At 36.2% G+C, this 20,187-nt stretch overlaps 1 protein-coding gene across 1 annotated transcript in view; it reads right to left on the bottom strand.

Annotated features, from left to right (window-relative positions):
• Positions 1–8,212, bottom strand: part of fz2 (frizzled 2) — an 86,341-nt gene extending 78,129 nt beyond the window's left edge. Inside the window, exon 1 of the mRNA XM_011068160.2 lies at positions 7,208–8,212. The gene's annotated coding sequence lies outside the window, so the exon portion shown is untranslated. The remainder of the gene's footprint in view (positions 1–7,207) is intronic.
• Between the last annotated feature and the right edge of the window lie 11,975 nt (positions 8,213–20,187).

The following is a 20,187-nucleotide window of genomic DNA, read 5'->3' on the forward strand; positions in this document are numbered from 1 at the left end:
AATTCTGTATTATGAAACATAATTTCACAAATAATATAAAATTTTATTCTTTTTTACATCATCTCTAAAGAATTTAGAAAGTAAAATATTGAAAATTTGGTTATCATTTTGCCTTCCATACAGACAAGTCTCGCTCGTAATTATTTCATTAAATTCCAATGGTGTGTTAACCCGCAAGGGTTGCGAGTGTAAGCCGCGGTAACCCTCCCGCGTACATATCGCAAATATTGGTCCATTACGAGATCACAATGCTCTCTCACCTCATATGTGCCATGCATAGCGTTAACCTCAAAAGAGCTTCTCATAGGGCGATTGTTGAACAGATCATCTCGCACTATCAACGCAATATTATGTTCTGCTGTAGAATTCAATTGAATAAACCGATGGACTCGATCAAATTAAAATGGAATACGACAGCGATAATGTCGTGTAAAAGTGGATAAAAATGTAAACTGAAAAATACGCGCGAGATCATTGCGCCATTTACCTTATCAAAGTATCAATTATTAAATTAATAAAAAGCTAATAAAAGATCGATTATTTCTATATAATTGGAACGCGATATTGTTTAATTATTTAATTTCGCGATTGATATATTAATATTTGCGAGAAGTATTTAATCAAACATTAATCGACAAAACTTCTTTGTGACAGATAGACGGAATGGTAGATAGAAATATATATTGTATTTTTGTATATTGCATATTTTTTATCTACTCTCATTTTTCATTTTTCTATGCTATGTATAGTAGAGGATCACTATATTTAACAATGGTCTATTTGCTTATAAAATTTACCTTTCGGTATCAATATCGTATCACTTAATAACAATAACATTTTAAGATTAACAGAGGAAGAAGTTTCATAATATACATTATTTCCTTCTTTTCACATTTTTCCATTTTGTTACATTGATTAGATAAAAAATGAACAAAACAGTTAGGTTAGATCTAATCCTACTTTTTCAAATACCTTGAAAATTTATCTTACAGGAGGAAAATTTATCTTATAGGAGGATTGCTATGAATGATGAAATAATTTATAAAAACTTGTTTATTCTTTCCTATTAATCCTGCTATTCAGATCTATTTGATTGAAAATGTAATTTATTTTCTTCGTCTCTGTTAATATAAGATCTTTTTTCTGTACTTTTTTTTTTGAGTTTTTTAATCACATCGATTCAAATAATATGATCGTATAGTAAATTTGTTTAACAAACCAACAAGGGTTAATATGATATTTCTATTTAATCTCACATATTTATATAAGCGTTTTATAAAGCGAAATAAAATATATATGTATATTGAGAAAATAAATAAAAAATGTCACAACATACTCGCCACAATTTACGTACAGATGAGGTTCACATCAAATGTCGCGAATACCATGAATGGCCCTGCTGTCTCCCACACGAGCAGTTCCTAAATTTATTATCGGAGAACGAATGGAGCATAATTGAGACGCATATGTAAAACGCACATGTGCCTCCTACGCCCACATTATAAACGCCTCCGTCTCCTGCTGTCTCCTGCTGTCAACATACTAAAACTGTACCTCCTCTTTACTTTATAGTCAAACGCCAAAGATGTAATTAACTGCACTATTGACATAAAATAATAATAGGGTAAGCTCTTATCGATTTTGCACGTGTACTACTCAAATTCGCTCGGGGGCAAGATTCGAATTTAAAACATCCTTCTTCGATTCTTTCATCATATTAATAATGAAATTTGATTCTAACAAGATATCAAACTGAGATCTTTATCGTGATATACGCTTGATTTAAATGTTTGATTTAAATCATAAACATTTGTAATATTTACTGAATCTTATTTATTATTTGATATACACGGAAAAAACGATTTTGTTGAAAAATCTAAAATTTTATAGATACAGATGCAGATGTGAAAATAATTTTGTTGGATAATCAACAAAATTATATTGAAAATTAAAAAATGATGAAAAAAAATGTTGCAAAAAATTTTGATATTCTAGACTATCAATTTAAGAGAGAATTTTCAACAAAATTATTTTTTAACCAAATTAATTTCCAATTATTTGCATCAATTATTTTAGATCTTTTAGCAAATTTCTTCTTTCCTTACAATGATTTTTAGTATTCATGGTTTCTTTACAAGAGAACAGTTGTATATTCAGAAAATTTGTTTCTAAGGTATTTTCCACACTAATAATACTCTGGAATTTATATAGTACATGGGTCGATTAACCGTACTAACCACATATGCGAAAATCATTGGTGTTCGCTAGCAGCAAGCGGCAATATAATGGAGACAGAATGTATGATATTGCCCCCGGGTGGATTTGAGTACGCGCAGTGCAAATATTGTATTAAGATTACAGGAGTGCAGGGCCGACAGCGGCACGTATCTAATATCCGCAGTTTCTTCCGAAGTGTCAACTCTCTGAGAAAAGGGCGCGTGATCGGTCGTTGCCCCGGTTATATGACAATTTAAAGAATGTAAAATTTTCTGCATCATATAATCCATGTGGGGGGAATAAAGAATATATATATATTTCTAATAGTTATAGATCAAGTAAACAAGAATGAAATCAGAATCAAATTTCGAGATAGCAAGTGAAAAAAAATACGTCTAAATCATATTTGTAATAATTTTTACAAATGTCCAAGAATAGACAGCAAGTTATCTATAAATTTAGGTCGCACATCATTTTTTTTTAATTATAGTACGGGTAATACGGAAATCGGAAAATTTTCTGGTCAGGAATAAACGCTTGGCCTGAAATAGGAACTTCACCGTATTATTGATTTCCGTCCTTTGTGTCGCGTGATCGAGAAAATTGCGGCGGTACAGGGCAAGGAGGCACAGTCAGAGGGGTCGTTGCCGGAATCGTTGATGCGATTACTCGTCACTGAGTAATGCACCGCGGACTCAATGATATAGTAACGTTATTATCGTTCTTTCGTGAGATCGTTCATTACGGAAACTGAATATTCATTATTCGCTCAATGTCAAGTAGGATATAATCCATGGTGAAACCGTTTGGCTGCACCTCCTTTCGATTCATTGCATTAATTTGCAACTTTTTAAAAAAGGGCCGCAATGCCCACAATGATAACGTTACGGATAGTTCCAGATAGCACAAAGAGTTAAAAAAAAATTGAAAAAAAAATTCATTTGTTATGTCATCAATTTAGAATTTATTTTCAGACACGAAAAGAATTTTTTTTCTGAAAAATGAACTCAGAATTGATGACATACTGAATTCTTTCGTGTCATTTAGGATGTGAAATGATAATGTATCGTTTTTAGCGAACAAAGGGATAATATGCCTTCAAAATAGCTGTGTTTAGCATAAAAAATTGATCAATGAACCCTCAGTGATTCTTTAATACGATTGGTTCCTACATTTAGATTCAAAGAATTAAAGGCAAGAACCAATCATATTAAACAATCATTGAGTACTCAGTTTCTCTCTACTGAACGCAGCCAATATCACCGATCGCTTACGTAGGATCTATCAAGAAAATTTATTCGGCTTGTTAAAGTATTGATAACATATTGAAATTATACGCGTGACAGTAAAATAGTTATTAGTTGACGATGGACTAAACCATGTAAAATGTACTATACGTTATAGCGTAATGTTAATGACTTGGTAATGCATATAAATGAGCGAACAGAGAAGCGTCCATAATACAAGCGATAAACAGCTGAGAGTCGTTAATAGACGTGGAAAATGCTGCCACTACTCACAACAGTAGAACTATTCGTTTAGTTCGTGTAACAGCTCGTAAAAATGTTGGAATTAAGTATTACGTGACGAGGTACAAAAGAATGTGAATGACGAGAGTGCAACGATTAAGGTAAACAGTTCATTGCGGAGGAGACGACAGGAATAAAAGCGAATAGGTGGCACTGAATTCGGAGAAGGAACATCGTCAAATGAGAGACGAAGAGGGATGTGTTGTGTCCCATGAGATCAGCTTGAGCATTGTTGAGAGGGTTGCTTGCTTCGTCGCTCGTTGCTAGAGGCCGCCACCTCCGTTTGCCATCCTCCCTCGCGACCTCGGTTATATTCACCCTTCCTATGCTACCACCCTGCTTCTGTCCATTCCTCTTACCGAAGGAGAAACAGGATGGGGCAAGAGAGGACGAAGGGGAAACGGCGGGATGTGGTAGGTAGCTCGGGACTGTCACTCCGTGATGGATGATTCTACCCCAACGCGATCAATTCGTCTGCCCCACGCGTACATGCCTTGAGGGTGAAGCTTACCCTCGTGCCTCGTGCATCGTTCACTACGGGAATCGCGATGCCTCCTCTTGATCTAGAGAGAAGGTGCATTCCTCTCTTGCGAGTACTTGAATTGAGAAATCATTTCATTCCACGAAATCGATGGCAATCGACGAGTATCGGATCGGTAATAATGTTCCTACATTCCGGACCGGATCGATAATAATGTTCCTACATTCTGGATAAGAATCAAACGAAGAAGCTCAAGAAAAAAAACAGAAATGTGTCTACGAGGGCGAGATTTAATCATATACAGTCGCCATAAAAAATTAATATTTTATATATAGTTATGTTTATAGCATGGAAAGAACGATTTTGCTGAAATATCTAAAAATTTTTTTTACAAATCTGAAAATAATTTTGTTGGACTGCCAAAATAATTATAAAAACTCAAACTGTTTGCTAGAACGTCAAAATTTTTTGCAGCATTGTTCATCACGTTTGAGATTTTATTATTTTCAGATTAGTATATAATCAAATTTTTAGATACTTCAACAAAACTGTTCTTTCTGCGTATTACTATTGTAAAAATATAATTTAAATTCAGATAATTTATAATTCGCCAAATTTAAACAATTTTATTTATAATTATTTGTGCGCATAATAGTTTCGTTTAATTAAATATTTAAAATCACCGAGAACAAATTTTTCTCACACGATATAAAATTTAATAAAATATAGTTCTACATACATTTATTATAATATATAAAACTGTACTATTAAAACTATCGAGATGCATAGCTATTAATGAAGAAAATTAGAGTAATTAAATTATAACTACGGCACGGAACGTTGAAGATGAAGACGACTTTTTATCTGTACTATGACGCCGTTTAAGAGCAACCGCTTATCTACGTACGTCGACAAAATTTGTAGACAAGCCATTAAAAACGTTAACGACCGAATTCCTCTGCGCTTTCCACAAGAAGAGACTTGGTCTTTCGTTACTTCCTGTTCTCCGTTCCAGCTCTCGTCGCGCTGGTTCCGTCTAATTTGCATAGTAATTTTAATCAACGTTACCACAAACTGCAATATATGCGCTACACGAGTGCACGTGTGCTTTTCGCATAGATTACGCATACAGGCGGACAGGTTGATACGTATCGTACAATCCCGGCGGAGAGGTCCGCAGTTCTCTCGCGAGCATAGTTCGTCACTCTGTAATTACTTTCCTCTAGCGGCGCAGTACGTCAATTCAAATTGCTCTCGAATTACTTAGCACTGAGAGTGAGCTTTTCACGTGTGCGTATGAGAATGCGAAGGGCGGAGGTGCTAAAAGAGTGGATAAATGAACCACGATGCAAGCGTGGGGAGCTCGGATTGGTTCGGAGGAAAGACAGGTTTTGCGAGAAGAAGGAATGAATAAAATCGGAAGAAAGAAAGAGAGAAAGAGCTCCTTTCGAAACTTGCGATTTACGTAACAAGTCCGAGGATTACTCGCTGCACGTTTTCAAATGCATCGCTCGCTCACTAATGATACACGCCCCACAATCTCTAAAAGACTGAAATGGTCTTTTGGATTATCCGCGCACGGCGAAAGATAATGGCGCTTATCGCGGATAAGAGAAAGAGGAAGAAAATTGTCGTGAAAAAAATCAACGATGGCGATATTATCGGCCAGCATCGTTCATGGCTGCGTTTACAACCTCGCGTTTATAACGGGATTTGCCGGGAAAGATTGTCGCGTGGCATTGTATAGCGGTTGAATACGACGAGAACTTTGTTATTAATGACGCCGTTAAGCCGTGTCGGTTTAAAAAGACATTCTCTATCTCTTGCGCAGTCAAAATGTAAATGGACTCGGCGCAGTAACAGTTTGTAAAGTCTTGTATGTAAAAATATTTGTGTCAATCGGTGAATGGATAATATGCCAACCAAAACAAATTTAGTGAGCGTAAAATCTAATGGAAATGCTAAACCAAGAATTGATGTATGTTTTTTTAACATACTGTACGAATAATAAAATTTCAATTAACCTCTACAAGCTCGGAATCTATTTTTAAAATCTTGCAACTTTTCTGTAAACATAGTTATTAGATTATATTTTTTGTATCTTTAAACGAAAATATTTTCAAATGTTGAAGATGATAGTTATAAAAATTTGAAGATATTTTTTAAATTTAACGCAAATAAAGAAAAAATAATAAATTATTTCTTATTATAAATATTATATTATCCGTAAATATGATTCAATTTAACGCTCTATTCTTATTACTAAAAAATGAGTACTTTCAGTAACACGAGAAAAATATATTCATTTTTAAATACCTGGCCACAATAAAAATAAACTCAAGATTGAAGGAATACACTTTCACTAGAACTACTAATTAAAATTTCTCAACAGCGAGTTGTATCTGATAGTAATTTCGGATGTATAATAGGTGTAATAATCTATAAGTTGTAACGAATCACAGTCGATTATTCATCTCACATTTCGACTGTGATTGATCAATTAGTTACGGCTTGAGGTTTACTACACCTATTGTAGACCGGGTTAACGGCCGGGACTACCCGTTAAATAAACTCCATTTCTCTAAGGATTGAGTACTTATGCATTATACCGTCTTTTTTACATTGTCACACGCGAAAAGGAATTCTTCAATCGCTAACTAGCGCTAATATATAACATTTAAAATGTGATCGTCAAACAACTAGAATTATATAGCACAAAATATCACGCGATGGAAAGAAGTCTATTTCGAAATCTAAAAATTACCAACCGATAATTACAATCGCTCTATCCTTTATTTCATATTGATATAATCGCTGTAAAATCAATATTATCAATACGGAAAAAATTTCTTGTTGGTTGAGTTTCCTTGTTAAGAAATATCATCATTCCCTATCATTCTGCTGCCAAAATCTGTACACATTGTGAAATTATCGGTTCAATTTCTATTCTGCCGAATTTTATCGAAATGTCTCTACTCACCGGAGAAGAAAAATATTACTTCGTGTCCAGACACCTGCAATCGGCGCACTCCCTCACACGACCGACCGAAGTGTTATCTACGTAGTTCAGTGCTCCTTCGGGAAACTGTCCTTGTCACTCGCACAATCGCGGCACACAATCGCGGAGCACGAGAAAGAAAGAGAGAAGGACAGGGAGAAAGGGAGAAAGTCGTGCAAAGGACAGGGATGAACAACTTGGATTCCAACTAACCGATCTCAGCGTTTGCTCAACGCGTAGGTGTCAAGCGACGGTTAACCTTGAAAAGGGAATCTGATGGCGACGACCGTAGCGAGGCTGTTTTGGGTGGCGTGTATAGTACGGAGATATAGCGGGAGAACACGGCGCGACACATCGGGGACGCCTCCCCGTGACTACCACGAGAAACAGAGAAATCGATAGAATGGCTCTGGCACATGCGTGTATCGTGGTCCTTCTTCATCCCCTCCTATCTAGGGGAGAAACCGGCGAGAAGGATGACGACGAGGCGAAGGAGGCGAGGGTGCGGGCCGCGCGAGGGGTGCGAACAGGAAACGGAAGAAGAGGAAGACGCAGGCGGCAGGGTTGTAGACGTCGCCGGAGCAAAGTAATGGGAATTTCTTTCTCGCGCGTTTGCCGACTCTGTGTGTACCTCTTCTTCTTCGGTATATACGCCGGCGAGCTTTTTTCCGGGGACCGCGTCTCGCCCTCTCTCGTTTCTATTCGACCCTTTACGAGAATCGCGGAGCGTACATACATCCCTCTCGAAGGTGTATTACAATCGTTTGCGCGAAGAGCGCATCGTTTTAAAGATATTTTTTAGAAATCTCGCGAAAGCGTATATATGTGGGGGCTCAAAATCATACACGCGCATTCCGGAATAATGAAAACTCTGCTTGAATATCGGATTTCCGCATTCAATAATATTCATTAGATAACTTTGCAATCAGTCGTCATTGTAGTACAAAGCTTGTCCTCGTGCCAATAAATTGGCTCCATAAAAAAGTTATTCTTTTGATACTGAAAACGCTCTTGATATTAAAAAAAAATATGTTTTTAATATATTATATAACTTTATATATGTGTATACATTTCGCCTTAGATGTACTGTACATATAAAAGTCTCGACATTATTTAAACTTAAAGTCTATGTATCTTCTTTATTTTAATGTAATATATATGAGTCAAATAAATCTACATTTACGATGTACTACCCCTTTATAGACTATGGCTTTGCTTTTAGTATAGATAAAGAATGGAGATTGAGTTTTTCTATCAGGCTTCGCGCTCACTAGAGGTGAGACTTGAGATGGCGGAATTTGTTTCAGGTCGTTCTACTTCACTCGAGGGTTAGTGCGACGAAATATTGCGTCTTCGGTGACGCACGATGCTGGAGAAACGGTAAGGAATCAACGGAGCGGCGAAAAGATAAACTAAAGTAGAACAAACTATGCGTAAGACAATCACGGATAAACGTGGCTGGATAAAGTCCAAGGAATTTATCGTTTGGAAAGGGTGGCCGGCGGGCTGCCCATTCCGGTAAATTTCCGCCGTCGTAAATTTTAACATATACTTCGGCACATTTTCATAGGAGAGAAAAATCCAGAGATTCATTCCGCGGCATTTCTTACAAATATGTTTTGCCGAGTAAAGATAAATTTTCTCAAGTACAAAATAGCTCGCGGTTAAGCTTGACCGCTGGAAACAGGCTTGGAACATATTGGCAAGACCGCGATAAAATATTGCTAACGTAGTTCGAAACATGTTGGAAATTATGTAAATGTTTATGATCCTCTAAATAAGCCTGCGAATAGAAATGGGAAGGAACTTGTTTCACGAGAAACAGTTAAGAATGTGAAGCCTTTAAATTAAATTTATGTTTAACACATACATATATTTTAATATATAATATATCATGTATTAATTTATTTATTTCTATAATATGATTGATTTTTAAATAATACTTTATTGTATCGATCGATGTTAAATAAGAGTAGTTATAAAATATTTAATGTTACGCTACAGCAAAAGTTCTTCCATTAACAGAAGTTGTTCGCAAACTTGTACAATGAGTACCGCGTGAAAAGCGTTGATTGCGCCGGCTTAAAAATAGTTTCAACAATGCTGCTTTGACCACAGTAGCTTGGATAAACTCGATCGATCTACTCAAACTGCGTAACCGCGATAAAAATAGGATTCACGTCGATAAATCACAATAGGCGGAACGCAAATATAGTGGATAAAGCTCCATAGCGATCAAACAGATTCAAATTGCTTCGGAAGCAATTGTAAAATGCATCGAGCTGCGGGCGTCACGATGAAAAGGCAAACGGCGAGGAGAAGCGCGTCGTTCTGTAGTAAAAGTCGACAGATAGAAAAGAGAATCGGAGGAACGCTGGAACGCGGCCAGGTTGCATTTTCAAATGGGTACCAGGCTCGCTCTTGCAAGCTCGAATGCCAGAAAGAATTAAACAGCATCCTTTAAACTATGAATAATAATCGTGGCAGGTTTTGCCTAATGGAACGGTTTACTCCAGCTTGGCAAGTAACTTAGCGATTGTGATATTGTTCAATTGTCGAAAATAATTCACGTACATTTATAATTCAAGACATTTCCTACAAATACATAATTCAACACGAGTGTACAATTCATATATGTGCAATTTGATGTTACCTTTGCACGTTTAGATGTCTATCGAATCCGAACCAAGGAACCCTAGACTTCTCGGGAGAGAACGCCGCAGGGGAAAAATGTGCGAGAGTTCGAAGAGAGATTTCGACGTGGGATGCAGGTTTCACGGTGTCATGGCAACACCCGTCGAGAACGTCTTTGACTCCCCGTTACATTGCCAACGCGCTGGCTAGGAAAGAAAAAGAGAGAATGTACCGCGATGATGAAGAAGCGCGGTCGGCGGCTCCTTCAAAAGGAGAATCGGCCACTCGATCGAGCTCCTATCCTGTGGTGCTTGTGCTTCTTACTTGCCATCTTATCGGGAGGGTGGTAGCGTGTATTGAGCATATTGGGAAAGCGATAAGAAAGGCGGTCGAGAATAGCACCGTTTCAATATCCGCCACATCATTTCGCGATATTTTGTAAAAGGATGTTGAGACATTTATTAACATATTAGGTGTTGGAATTAATTCGTAGCGTTTTTTAATGAAAGAATGTTATTTATTTCACATGAGCATTAAAAAATACATTAATGAAAGTACTTCCCATCACTTGTAAAACGCTACGAATTAATTCCAACACCTAATACATATCAATTTTTTATTGCGTCGAATGTAGATTTGTTTAAAAATATTCATTATAGCGCATAATTGACCTTTTAATTAATTTTAGTGCTTAATTATAATTATTACACTGAAAGTTCGTCGAACGTTTCAACTTAATTTCAATTCAATCTTCTTCAATTGTCTCACCTTTGTCTTATCACAAATCACATTATCTTATTTTATATTGACCAGTGATTCTCACTTAAAATGATCTACGTGGCGTTATTTAAGAAAAATTTTTGTGTATTTTCTATTTATTGTTAAGGTTCCTCATCCACTTGTAAACTCTGTACCGGATACATTTTTAATCAAATGGTTGCACACCATTTTAGATCATTCAATCTACTAAGGTTGTTTATAGTAAACGAAGGACATATAATAATTTTTAAAAAATAAATTCGCTGAAGAAGACTTCAAATCGAATTAAAATGTTCGACGAATTTTCTGTACAATAATTAAGTACTAAAATTATTTAAAAGGACAATCTCGCGCTCTAATTTCTGCGATCCACTCTCTTTACCTTTAATTGTTAATGTTCGAGAGTCTGAGGGATTAAAAATACTTTCCCCCTTTTATTGTTTTAATTTATATTTTTAAAAAAAATATAAAAATTCTGCTCTCGTTTTATTTATAACCAACACATTAAATCCATTTTTACCGAACAGATTTTTTATTGTAACAATAAATTTTACTTTGACGGGAACTAAATAAAACAAGATAACTCTAACATTGTTATAGAAAGTTTAGGCTTTAAGTAATAAACGTAGTCATTTTCTCTTTTAATCTCGCAAACTTTCTCGTTATATCCTCTGAATAAAGTTGAAAAGCCAGCATTGTTATCTAGGGAAACATCACACGTGTGAACATAGAACACGTGTATTTCTCATGCATGGTAAAGTGGATTTTACGTTATATAACAGCAGGAATAATTTCAAACGATAAAAAAAAAAAGACTTTAAAATAGTCCGTTGATAATTGTTTAAGACTGCATTTTTACCGAGACTGTATTTTTGCTTCATAACGAAAAGATATGTTCTTTTGCAAGTATTCCAATTTTGTTTATCAAGCTAGTGGAGTGATTTAATATCAAACGATTTTCCTATCGGTTTCGTATTGTGTATTCGTTTCTCGGAGAGCGTGAGGATATCCAATGAAACAATATTTGTTACAATATCCGCGCAAATGTATCACGCTTTTATCAAGCCATTCTTTTTTCCAGCGAACCCATCGATTGAAAGCTATGCGCTTACCGTCACACGCAATGTGTCATATTTCGCCCTCATGCACTCGAGCGAATTTAGGATGTATGCGCGAGGGACGGATGACCGATTTGAGTCTGACAAATCTGAATTGTAAATTTGGACGCAATTAAAAGTGTATCACCCGGCAACGGCGACGCGGCCGCTCTTGCCGCGCGGATAGCTGGGGTTTGAATCCGCAATTAAGGCGAAACATTATATAACGATTGCCGTAGAAGGGTCGAGGGTGTCGCGCTATACAAATTTTTCCTTCATCGCGGAAATTAGCGTCCGTCTGGAAATCGCGGCACGGCCGATAGTTAATCGACATAGTCGTATAACATCTCGCGCATACAAATTGTGTCTCGTTCGGAATTACATGGTGCAAATTTACGCAGCCGTCAAAATTAATGATTTGCTCTCACGTTGAGAGAAACAGTCAATTAGTTGCGTTATTATTAAATCGATTTTACCGCGTGATGTTATACGAGTAAAATGCGATTTTAAACATAAATTCCGATAACGAGCTTATTTTGTAAAGTTGTTGCATTATATAATATTAATGAATGATGAAGTTTCCTTGTTTGTTTCCTTGTTTTGATAAATCGATCATATTTTCTTCTATTTTTATATCGCACGTTGAACTATTTTTATATCTTGTCGCTTGATTGCATTTTGCAAAGTGCGTTCCTTGATGCACTTCGAAAATGGAAGTATGTCCTCAACAGGTACCTAAATTTAAGTCGCTGTAAATGTGGATCGTATGAAGTGGCTTATCGAAGTGGCAAATTTCATTAAAGTGGAAAATTGCAAGTAAGCGAACGTCGGACGATATAGGTCATCCGTTGCGCTCGTCGCTGATAGCAAGTAATTAGGGCATGTGATAAGGTCGTATCGTACAGTTTGATTTTGTAACATTGTTATCAGCATTTGTAGCAAAATTAATGACAAAATTTGCCTGGGAAGATCTATTATATTTTATTTTTTTTTGTTTTTATTACCATGACAGAACTTCCCTTTTCAAGAAACGGGAAGTTAATTTATCGATTGCACGGGTAACAGGTTTAATCGAGCTTCACGTTTACCTTCAATACACGCTCGAGGCGTGTAAACATTCTATCACCTCGCAAAGTTGTAAGTCATAGTATGCTGTTGCACGTGCAACGCTGTCGTAACAGATGATAATGAAACGTAACGATTGCGCAAGTTTCTTTATTAATTGCTTCGATTGCGCCACGAACTGCAATTATTACGATGTAATTTTATTAAGTAATTTTATTAAATAGCTTAATAAAATATCACAAAATTAATACTACATACATTTATACTTAATAAAATTCCTAAATACTATCATTTGTTTAAATTTTTAAGTTTTCTTAATCTGTAACAATCGCGAATTTCTTTTTGTGTTGTAAATGATTTTGTTATTCTCAAAGAAATCTTTGTAAAAAGAAACATAAGCAAAGTAACCATTTGTTATTCTTTCTCGTAAGCATTGTACGACAAGCGACATAGTGGACGTATCGAGTGGTGTGTGTTGACTGGAGGGTGATGATCGGTAGACGATGTTCTAGACAGTTTTATAGCGACGCCGGAAAATAATCCATGATCTGGGATCGTCTTCTCTAGACTATTTGTTATTTCAGCCTTGTCGTGGAGAGACAGAGTTACGAAAAAAGAAACGCGAGACTTGCTCCTGCAGCATGATTTTAGATTGTAGAAACGGCTCGTTAAGTCGTCAATTTTAACATCCGGGTGGTACTTTTTTCTATACAGCTTTATCTTAAGATTCTCAATGGTTTCTGGTCAGTTTAGGTGGCAACGGTGAATTTAAATCAACTTATATCATTTTAATAATGCATAAAAAATTTCGCTTTCGCAAGTGTTACAAATATAAGTATATTTGTGAAAGAGATAAGAAACTAAAGTTATAAATGTATTACTTATAGAATAATTTTACCGTAACTCTGATTTTACTCTTGTGTGTTATTAAGAAAATTCTCAGTAAATCAAAAAATTGCGCGTTTAAAAAAATAATGTTTTTTCCTAAGAATCGCTATTATATATTATTTACCAGAGAAATTCTAAATAAAAATTCTCAATGAAAATTTTGAAAGGATTTATTTGAAAAGGTAAGGGATATTATTGTGTAGTACATTTTCTATATGGTGTAAGCATCATTCATTTCATAAAGGAGGAATCGAAAAAGATTACTGGTTCGCACTTAATTAAAGAGAGAACAAAAAGAATGGGGAAAAAAAAATGGAAAAATAAGCATTGACTTTGTCGCGCTTCTCATAAGACCAAAGTCATAGCTGAATGTATTAACGAAGCTACGCTTTAACACGTGAGATCGACGGCTGCGTAATTTTTAATCACTGGAAAAAACAGCTTTACTCGTCTTTTCCTCTCAGTCTTCAATTCACGAATACCGAGTGCTTGTAATACGTATACAAATACTTTGTGTATGTACATACACGATTCCGAGTATATGTATATGTATAGGCATGTTTCATGCAATTCATCATTGTCAAAGTGCGCATTTCTTATCGTTTATTCGCATAATACAATAATAAAGTGCGAATATTTAGATAGAATTTCGCAATAAATCAATTTCGAAATAATATTTAATTCATTATTTCCGTTAAACCTTTACGAATTTAATTAAAGTATATGTACTACATGTGGATTAATGTTCATAATATAGGTACTTATCCAAATAAATTAATATGAAGTTATTTCATCATGTTACGTTAATGAACTATTGAAAAAGTTAATATATTCTTATTTAAATATTGGAAGACCCAATTATATATCGAAACATCACGTATAATATATTATTTAAAATGACAGAATTATTCTTAAATGATGTTACTCGTATTAAATCTACTTATTTAATATTGTATATCAATGACTTAATATATCTCATTTCCAAATAAAGTTGTAAAATATTTTGACCGCATTAATTCAAAATTAAGATGAAAATTATATCGTTTGATTCCACACATAAAATGTATTGCACTATTTCTTCTTGAATTTAAAATCCTGTAGGTTTAGTAATTCTGCAGCACAAACGTTAAGAGTCTATGTGGAAAATCTCATTCGTCTCGTTCTTCAATTCGTATTCGTTTTAATGTCGACATGTCTCCGTCTTGAAAGTTCACAGCTGCGACTGCAACACTCGAGAAGGGAGAGTCTTCGTAGGGCAATGTCGGATTAAAGGATTAAAGGACACGTGCGCTCTGACATCCTCGCTTCGCGTTACTTTCTCATCATTTTGCGATACGACGTAACGTTTCACAAATAGGTGCTTCTTTTTTATCACACGATCATTCCCTCATCGCATCCCTTTTCTCCTCATATTTCTCATTCACACCCTCGTTTTTCCTTTCCTCTTGCTCACTCTCTCTTCCATTTTCTTACGCTTTCTTTCTGTGTCTTGCTCATATTTTTTCCCCTTTTCAGAACGTAATCCACGAAGCTTCATTTATTCTTCTTTGAAGCTGTTTTCTTCGAATCGCTCTTCTGCAGTTCGTATGAGCATTAAATGTCATCCGTGTGAAATGGGATCGCTGCATCCTTTTTGAGAAACTCGCATACGCTGCAATATCACATGACTTCACCGCGCGCGGTCCGTTTGACAGAAAAATCGAGAATTCGAGATGAAAGAAAATCAGAGAAAATTGAGCCGCTGGCAAAAGATGTGTGTCGTTTAAACTTTTCTAACAATCGGATATTATATAACAATTTTATATACGTAATATGGTGAGAATCTATTCTTTCATTAACATTTAGAGTCAATTCTGTTTTTAAATACACTTTATACTTGTATAATTAGTACGTAGATATTATTAGGTGTTGGAATTAATTCGTAGCGTTTTTAATGAAAGAATGTTATTTATTTCACATGAGCATTAAAAAATACATTAATGAAAGTACTTCCCATCACTTGTAAAACGCTACGAATTAATTCCAACACCTAATTATTATATTAAATGTTCTTTGATTTATTTCTAAAATTACAAATAAGATTATATAACATAAATCTTAATGTAATTTTATTATAAATGAAATTTGTTTATTTAAATTGTAACAAGAATTCATATTTTCATCTTTGCTTAGATAAGTCATGGGTAGCGATGCGGTTACTTTTAATCTAATGAATGCAAATAAGAGCCGATATTGTATGCGCAGTCTTATTATTATGCCACGGAAATTTGAGTCTCTAATATACATAACAGAGTCTTCTCTTTCGACGAACCTCGACCCGTCCCTTGGGAGAGAGTGCTCGCCGCCAAAGTGATATGCCAAATCGAATGTGACGTTATAATGGAGCGGCATTAGTGGTTTTACTTGGTAGTTCCGAAACGAGAATTACGATGAAGAGTGTCGTCGTTTTCTTGAAATCATGTGGATACTATCCTCTCACTCTTCTCTCTGTATAAAAAGTTTCCTTCATATCTAGAGAAAGGTTTCTCCGATTCAAAGAAATTTCTTTGATTCGAACGTTATTTCTTTGATTTAAACATTACTCTTTAAAATCAAAGAAATGTTTTCTTTAACTGTACAGCAAAGAAGTATTTCTTTGAATTGAAGAAACCTTTCTCTGGATGTGTGCGTAAATGGAAAAACATAATTGCGTATTGCACGTGAGTGGAAAAATACGAATGTGTGCACGTACGATACGATAACAATAACAATAATTATACTAGGCGGACGATAAGTAACATGTGTAATAAATGATTATTCATGAAACAAAAATATGAAATAAGCTAAATCATGTATTATAAGTTACGAATTATAAAAAGTTTATTTTGTACATATTTATAATGATTATCATTGTCGAAAATTCAATTTACCTACGTTTTGATTTTAATTTTAATTCTAACTTTGTGGCGAGAGAGGAAAAATAAACTGTAATATAATGGAAGTATTGTAAATCGATTAAAGAGTGAAACATTTTCAGATTATCTTATCCTATATTCCTTCTGATAATCTAGCATTACATAGACTTTAATATGATTTCAGATAAAAAAGAACTGTATTTTATTTGTTCAATTTGAAAATACGAAAAATATTCCAAAATATTATAACTATTGTATTTATCTGCTGAATTTTCCTGTATCGACAGGAAAAGTTTGGAGACGTAATTATTTTCTAAATAAGTATACTTAGAGAAAAGTTTTCGATATTTGTGACTATAATTATATGGTAAATTGCATAATAAATTATAATTGTTTTCGGGAACAACTATATTGTATATTCCTTTTGGTATATAAAACATAAATATAATTATTATTATTAAAGTTATAACTATAAAAATAAACTAACTTCTAACCATAATTATTTTACTAAGCAATTATAAGCTTTTTATTTCTTAACGACAATTGAGGCCACAAATATCAAAAACGAAAGGCAGGTGATCATCAAGGCGTTTCATCTTGGTGAAACTCTTGAAATAAGAAAAACGTTTCTACCGCCAGTGGAGCATGTGATTGTCAATATATTCAACGCTATAGGAGCTGTTAAAAAAATGGAAAGGTCAAAACGAGTAACGATTTTGCTGTTACAAAGCATTGACGCGCGCTGGCGAGCCCTCGACATTTCTTTGGACCCCTCGCATGTAATTGGTCGCCACGGGGGGTAAAGTCATTCTTCGTTATCGTTTCGTACCTTTCGGTAGTTGCATGCACGAATCGAAGCAACCGCCGGCAACCCGCAATCACGTTTCGAATCTGCTTCTCGAGATCGAAGGACCATACGAACATCCGTCCCTCGTGACGTCACGAGCGACGCGAATCGCTCTCGACGGTACGATCGGAGGGTAATCTGGTGTGCGTGCCTGCGAGCAATCGCGAATCAAAGAAAGTAATCGGATTAACTCGAGGGCGGAATAGCGCAAGCGATTTAATCCACGAACTTGGGATGGAATTTGTGTTGCTCTCACCACTCGATTGTCAGTGCAAATTCGGTTCTTCGCGATCAACGAGTGTTCATTCATGATGACACGAAAACGTATCGATAGAATGAAAGAAGGCGATTTCTTTTAAAAATAGACGAAACAAATAAATAATAAAATTTTTATTTTGTCATTTAAAATCTTAACGGACTTTGCTTCAATAGAAATTTAATTTCAGACGCGATTGTATTGCGCTAAATTGAAAAATATATAGCAGGAGGTACATCTGTACATCAACAGTCCTGGACCACCGCCGCGTAATAAAAAGTACGTCATGGAATTCAATACAGTGCACTCGTTTCAGCAACAGGTAAAAAACACGATTATAAAAGATCCTTCGCGGACGAGTATAATCCGCTTTGCCGCGGGTTCAAAGATTTCTCCTGAAAATCTCATGGAAATTTCACGGTCGCAGTTGTGAATCGACTGTGTATACCGTAAGTATCATGCCTGTATCGTACGATAATGCACGTCTCCGATGCCTCTACGTTATTTCGATCTCCAACACCTCCGTCAGACACCTCTTTCCGTTGGAGTACGACGTCAACGTCAGTCGTGAGAATGACAGCGGCAGTCACCGCACCGGGAAGAAAAAAAGCTTAGCCTCGACGTATCGCGAGCCTCCATTGTCGAGAGGCATTGGTTCCCGGCGTTTCCCCAGTGTGGTGGGCCCCTCTTTCCATTGACAACTCGAACAGAGGCAAAGTGTTGACGGTGGACCGGGGTGCGCCGCGCCGATTCGAATCTCGTACTCGAACGCGGACTCCATTCACGCCGGCATAATGGCCGCGGTAGAACGCAGAAGGGGACACGGAGAGGGAGAAATAGATAGAACCTTGGTGCGCGCGTGTTCGTCATGACAAGCGGATTCGCATGTGAGCGCTTATATCCTGTGGGACAGAACGCTCTGCTCTCCACGAGGTCTATGAGAGCCGAGTTCTCTAGCACCAGCTTCAGGGCGAGGGGCGTCGACGACGCCCGTTGCGTTGACGCGTAAGCGGAAATACACGTCGATATTCCTCCTCCATCCCCCTCCTCCCCTTCCGCTCAACTCTCCATTAGCGGCCACAATAGCGTGCCGCCGAATATTATATGCGCGAAACGCGCGCCTCGTCCGTTTTCGAGATTATATTCTATACTCGGCTGTCGAGCCGATGGCGGCAGCGTTTGTTTTGCATACTGGACCATTGTTCATATGTCACGGACGATCCTCTCTTGTGTCGCACAACACGCGTAATTTTCGCGTGTGCACGCGAAATTTAGTTGATTGCGTCGTCGGGTTGTTCCGTGAACGCCTCATGCCTTATTACATAAAATTAATTCTCCGTCTATGGTATAAAGAGAAGGATGCAGTTTTCATCTCTTTTTCCTAAAATATGTTGTTAAAAAAATATTTCATAATGTAATAGAGCTGAAAAGTAACTCTAAATTTTTCTACATTTTTTTTTGAAAGTCTAGAATAATAAAAAAAAAACTTGGACGGTGGGAGTAAAAATATGATTGTAAACGGAGAGTTAATAATAGATGCGGCGTATCTATCTTTTGCTCGCTTCTCTCCATCATCGTTTACTATCTTTATAGAAGTAATCATCGTATGATTTTTATTTTTCGAAGAAAACAATTTTGTCATCATGCATAAATTATATTCTTGTGTTCACTGCGCATGCTGTTTTGACACTTGAAAGTTATAGACGGATAATGTATTATCCGGCAAGTGCGAGGATTAAAACCAGTTTCCCGTTTAATTAATCACCGATACGAAATTCGCACTGCATGCGCACGTGTATGCCGGTTCTCCGAAGAAGAATCAAGCCTCTCTCGTATCTACGAAGGGAGAGTCGCTCCGATCGAGGTGGGTTACACGAACGATACAAAGTGGAACGTTTGAAAAGATAATGGCGCGGACTTATGCGTGAATATAAGTGAAGTCGTTGGAAAGCGTGTTGTGTCGAGTATTGTCCAGCGTATTGTACATTTCTTATGTCCCGTCTTTGAAAAAAAAAATCTTAACGCACGTTTGGTAGGTGTTTATATGTCGTCGTTGCGTCGACACTTCTCTTCCTTGATCTGTATTTACATCGTAATTAAAGAAAAATAGAGAAGATGCTACGCCACCGAAAAAATGAATAGAAGACACGGATAGAAAATTAATCTTGAAATTTTATAACATTAGCTGCTAATCTCAAATGCATCTATAATTATTGGGAGGTATTGAGCCTGTTTACCGTTATTCCCGCATTCGTTACAGCAAGCATACTAAGAACAAAGAATATTCTGATTGTGAGCTGTAAAAAGTTAGTTTCAAAATGCTTATTGTCAATACAGTCCTTTGTTAATAGCAATCGTTGTTATACAAAACATTTGCATTTACTTTCCTGACGTGCACACTTTATGGATTCACAAGATTTCCGGAACAAAGCTATGTCAGAATGGATGACGCTCGGAGGCGGAAGAAAGGCGAAAGAAGATTTCTTTGTTAGGGTCAATTTGCACGAAGAAGGCGACAGCGA

The sequence above is a fragment of the Acromyrmex echinatior genome, chromosome 2, assembly GCF_024713525.1.
Source record: "Acromyrmex echinatior isolate Ae372 chromosome 2, ASM2471352v2, whole genome shotgun sequence".
In the NCBI taxonomy this organism is placed as follows: domain Eukaryota; kingdom Metazoa; phylum Arthropoda; class Insecta; order Hymenoptera; family Formicidae; genus Acromyrmex; species Acromyrmex echinatior.